General features: G+C 32.2%; 1 long non-coding RNA gene across 1 annotated transcript; it reads right to left on the bottom strand.

Moving 5' to 3' along the window:
• Positions 1 to 5,162: 5,162 nt before the first annotated feature.
• LOC121213523 (uncharacterized) lies at positions 5,163 to 5,685 on the bottom strand. The gene is made up of 3 exons (XR_005908957.1): positions 5,487 to 5,685; positions 5,328 to 5,365; positions 5,163 to 5,247 (listed from the first exon to the last, which is right to left on the bottom strand). It is a non-coding gene; the product is annotated as an uncharacterized lncRNA (long non-coding RNA).
• Between the last annotated feature and the right edge of the window lie 210 nt (positions 5,686 to 5,895).

The following is a 5,895-nucleotide window of genomic DNA, read 5'->3' as shown; positions in this document are numbered from 1 at the left end:
TCAGACCAACAAAAACACACTAGATGCTCACATGAGCCAATCCCTCCAAAACACACCATTGCTCATAAGAGCTAGTCCAACCGAAACACACCAATGCTTAAAAGAGCTAATCCCTCCGAAACACATCAAACAGAGAGTATAACACGAGAGTTCGCAACAAATGCTGAACTTCGATTTACTCAAGTAATATATATATACATAACTCCAAAACCGTCTCCACTCCAATCTCCCATAACACACCAATTCACAATTGTACTCTATCCCGCATTCAATCCAAACTGAGCATCAAATTTCAAAGGTATATCTCAAATAATCATTCATTATCAACAATTAAGTGTATATATATAAGTTGCACCATATTATTCTGCTAACAATTCGCATAGATATTAAATTCTAAACCGTACGAACTTACCTGACTTAATTGTAGTAGTTGTAGAAGTTCAGGGACTATTTTGCTATTTTTCCTTTTCCATAAGTATCTACGGGATCTTGATCTAAAATGTAAAATTTCTCAATTATCAGCTTACATTTCACACTTCAATTCATTTTACAATTAATATCCTTTTATTTTTTATATTTACACATTTACCCCAAACTAACCATTTTTCTAAAATGTAAAATATTTGCATTTTAGTCCCTTAACCTAAAATTCATCAAATTAACCATTTTTTCTCAAATAAATATTCCATCCAAATATATTAGCCCCTAAAATAGTCCCTAATGAATATTAAATTCACTATCAAACCCTAATATTTTGGCATTTTCACAATTTAATCCTAAAATCAAAATCTAACAAAAATCACTTTACAAAATCATCAAACAACACAATCAAAGATCCAAATACATAGTATTAATCATAAATATTAAAGATTCATCAATGGAAACTTCCAAAAATTGTGACAGATTCAAAAACAAAGGTACGAGCTAGCTGGACCAAGTTGCAATGATCTAAAAAACATAAAAATTACAATAAACGGAATTAAAACGGACTTACATGCAAGGTTCCTATGCTAGCCAAATATGAAGCTTCAAAAATGGTGAAATGCCTTAAGTTTTTGGTGGAACATCCAAAAAGATGATGATTTTGGTTTTATTTTATTAATCTTTAATTTATTTACTAAATTACATAATAACCTTTAATGAAAACTTTATAAAACCACAATTTAAAAGCCTATTATGGTCCATTAATATCCAAATAGGATAATTATCATTTGAGTCCCTTTTCGTTTCATATTTAAACCATCAAATCAATGTAAATTCAAGATTTACTAAATTTTGCACCTTTTTCAGTTTAGTCTTTTTTCCTAAATTAACTATCGAAACGTTAAAATTTCTTAACCAAAATTTAATATGACTCTAATGACTCTATAAATATTCTAAAAATAATATTAACGAGTTGACACGATGGAAATTTATGGTCCCAAACTACTATTCCATCACCACTGAAAATCGAGTTGTTACACTCACCTTGCACATAAAAGCGAAAAACAAAACTAGCGCATTAGAGGAGCGTCTCCAGTAAGATCCTCACCTAAAAAGGAAGTCAATCGCATACTTAAACAGAGAATCCGAGCAAAATGAGCAGAAAACTCATTTCGACAAAACGAACAATAACAAACGAAAAACTTGTTAAAACATAAGATAATAACGACAGAACTTACACAATAACCTTCTAATCGACACAACGAGCAACCTAGAACTTCTAATTTGATCCAGTAACAATTTACGGAAGCAAGCAAAAAGAAAAAGAAAAGAAAAAGAAGGGAGAAGAAGAACAGTAAGAAAGTCAGAAGAAATGAACGTTTTCTTTAAAAGAAACACTACACCAAAACAGGTATTTAGCGGCGCTTGTGAAATCGCCGCTATTGACAACGTCGCTAACATTTGCGGTGTTTTTAAAAATAAATGCCTCTAAAGGTCATGACCTTTAGCGGCTCTTTTTCCACAAACGCTGCTATAGATCATGACTTTTAGCGGCGCTTTTCCCACAAACGCCGCTAAAGAACATGACTTTTAGCGGCGCTTTTTCTATAAACGCCGCTATAAATCATGACCTTTAATAGCGCTTTTCCCACAAATGCCGCTAAAGGTAATGAGTTTTAGTGGCGTTTTTTTTAAAAACGCCACTAATTTTGGCAGATTTGTAATAAAACATTTTCCATATTTTCAGCCCTCTTGTAGCAACAAATCAAAAGCAACCAAATCTAAACCAGCCAAAAGCAATAAAGATATATAATATTTTAAATTAAAAGAATAATATAATATAAATATCAATAAATAAAATATAATTCATATTATTTTTACAAAAATTTTAAAAGTTAAAATGTTAAAAATATTTATACAATACACTATGACGGCGGATGTTGCGACTGCTGAAACATCTTCATCATATTCTAAAGTTGCAATTGGAGTTTGTCGTACTTTTTGCTCTGCCCTGCTTCCCTCGCTGCAGCGTCTGCTTCTCTCGCTATTGCCTCTGCTTCCCTCGTTGCCGCCTCTGCTTCCCTCGCCGCCACCTCTACTTTAAGTTGTAGCTGGAGTTCTTCATATTTCCTTTGAACCTCAACTGTGGTCGATTGCATCTGAGCCATCTGGTCTTTTAACCTCTGAACTTCAGCTTGAGCCTGACTCCCTAAAGGCATGTATTGCTGCGAGCTGGATCCAAAATATTGGGTTGGGTTAACAAAAGATCCTTGAAATCTAACCCGACCATACCTTTCAGGACCCAAAACTTCAGTAATAATCTGGTTATCAATATCTTCAAAATGAACAGAACTATCACTGGAACCAATCGCTTCGTACTCCATCTTTTTATCCTTTAGTTTTTCCTAATAAATAAATCACATAGTTGACTGGCTTCTTCCTTAACCGTGCATCATTTTCATCGTCGTTCCCGTCTTTTGTGTTTCTATTTATCCAATGGGATTGGCCGCATACATGACAGCACTGTTGGTTTTTCTGATCGCCCCAATACAACATGCAATCATTCGGGCAACTATGGATTTTGTTGTACCCAAGGCCTAAATCTTTTATCATTTTCTTCATATCTTTGCATGACTGAGGGATTTTTGCAAACGGAAACATTTCTCTGAAAAACTCTAACAGCATTGTCAACGAGTTTTCGGTCTACCCTCCCAAACATTTTAACTGAAAAAGAAGAACACAGAATGACATTTTTGAAAAATTTGATCCCTCATACAGTTCTTCGTTCATGTCATTAAGTAGCGCGTAGAAGTTTGTCGCTTCTCCATTCGGCTCTTCATGAGGTACACTACTTCTTGGATCGGTAAAAGCATTTCCACCAAGATTACAATCATCAGATGCCACATAGTCAGCTGGGAATGACTGCACACCATGATTGTGCATATTAAATGCATCCCGCAACATACCTTCCATATCATCCCCTCTAACAGACTGATGGTAAGCAGTACCAGGATAAGATACATCCATCGTTGAAGAGGAAGTACTAGGCGTGCATTCTCCATGAAAAAGCCATTTTTTATAACCCCGAACAAACCCATCAACAATTAGATGCTCGTATACAACCTCACGATAATGCCAGTTTATGTTGACACACTTCTTACATGGGCAAAGAATCATGTTTTCTTGGCTTGCATATTGAAATGCAAAATTGAGAAAAGTCTGTACTCCATTTCGATAATCGTTGCTTACCCTTGACAAATTCATCCAAGATCGGTCCATTTCTTAATTCTTGAAGTCTGATCTTGACAATAAATTACAAGGGTAAGTTGTTCAGTTATAACTATAAATGAGTTATGTAAGTTATGATATGATATATATTTATGTATTAAGTAAATCATATAAGTTATGTATTATATAAGTTATGTAAGTTATGTATTATGTAAGCTATGTAAGTTGTGTATTAAATTAAGTTATGTATTATGTAAGTTATGTAAGTTATGTATTATGTATGTTACGTAAGTTGTGTATAGTGTAATTAAGTTATGTAAGTTGTGAGTTATGTAAGTTATGTAAGTTATGTAAGTTGTGAGTTATGTAAGTTATTTAAGTTATGTAAATTGTGTATTATGAAAGTTATGGAAGTTATGTCTTATGTAGGTTATGTAAGTTATATATTATGTAAACATGTAAGTTATGTATTAAGTAAATTATGTAAGTTGTCTTATATAAGTTATATAAATTTTGTATTATGTAAGTTATGGAAGTTATGTCTTATGTAGGTTATGTATTAATAAGTTATGTATTAAAAATTTAAATTATGTAAGTTATGTGGTATTAGAGTATATCACTTTTATGTATCTTATTTATAGTTATTTATAAAATTTAAAAATTTATTAGTAATATATTTGAAATATAAGTTATATATCCTGACCATTAGAGGGTTACTTATTTGAAATATAAGTTATTTTGACAGTAGCCAAAATTTAACGACTAAATTTAACAACTCTGAAAATGCAGAACAGTAGCAACCATGTGACAGTAGCAAACATTTAACTAAACCCTAATATCTAATATCAATACCAAATATCTAATATCTAATATCAAATTCATATCAAAGAACATTTGACAGTAGCAAACATTTAATCACAGCCTAATATCTAATATCAAATTCACATCAAACAACATTTGACAGTAGCCTAAAGTTAGGATCTAAGCAACCATTCTTTTACAAATGCAGAACAGTAGCAACCAAACATTTGATAGTAGCCTAAATTTAACGACTAAATTTAACAACTCTGAAAATGCAGAATAGTAGCAACCATGTGACAGTAGCAAACATTTAACTAAACCATATATAATATCTAATATCAATACCAAATATCTAATATGTATTATCAAATTCACATCAAAGAACATTTGACAGTAGCAAACATTTAATCACAGCCTAATATCTAATATCAATACCAAATATCTAATATCTAATATCAAATTCACATCAAATATATATATTTGACAATAGCCTAAATTTAGGATCTAAGCAACCATTCTTTTACAAATACAGAACAGAAAACAGATTATGTACAAGCTAATTAACATTTCCTAAAATAAATGTCTGTGTTGCGTTTCTATAACCCAGAAAACAAAGAATTCACGCAACATACATGTATAACCCAAACCGTAGACACGCAGTTGTATGTGTTAAGTTTCTATGCTGAAGCTAATTAACATTGCCTAAAATCAATGAAATGAAATGAAGAAAAAAACTGTACCTGCAGGACGATGAAGAAAACCACTTTCAACGGTGAAATGAAATGAAATGAAACCCTATACAGAAACAACATAACATCAATTCCTAACCAATGAAACCATTCCCAATTAGAAGTAAAAACAAACCATTACAGTACCTTCAGGACGATGAAAAAAACTGAAACGAACGAAAACCCTATATAGAGAGAAGAGAATTTTTTTAATTTAAGGAACATCAACGAATAACAAACAAACAAAAATTAAGAAAGACAAGAAAACCTAATGATTAAATACGTAGAATCGGAACAAAATCGAACCTTTGAAACTTTGAAGATTTTTTAGGGTTATTTTGTGACGTTTGGCGACGTTCGTCTTCTCTGTAAGGAGGTTACAAGAAACCGAATCTATGAAGATTTTCGATGGTAATTTTGCAAGAAATCGAAACACCCAAACATTGAAATTGTTTCAATTGGAAATTCGGACGCAAGAAATCGCAGAAAGGAAAAAAATTAGGGATTTGGGGCTAATGAATTTAGGGCTGGAGGCTGGGAGCTTCGGGGGTATACCTCAAAATTAATTTCATTAAGCGAAACGGCGGCGTTTTACAAAACGTTAATTCACTTTTGTAGCATTTTCCTAAAAAACTCCATTATTAGATTTTTTTCCAGTACAGAAACGACAACGTATTGGGAAAATTTAATAAATCCTTGCAGGGTTTTCTTAAAA

The sequence above is a fragment of the Gossypium hirsutum genome, chromosome D01 (assembly GCF_007990345.1).
Source record: "Gossypium hirsutum isolate 1008001.06 chromosome D01, Gossypium_hirsutum_v2.1, whole genome shotgun sequence".
Lineage (NCBI taxonomy): Eukaryota > Viridiplantae > Streptophyta > Magnoliopsida > Malvales > Malvaceae > Gossypium > Gossypium hirsutum.
This window is presented reverse-complemented; position numbering and strand designations above follow the sequence as displayed.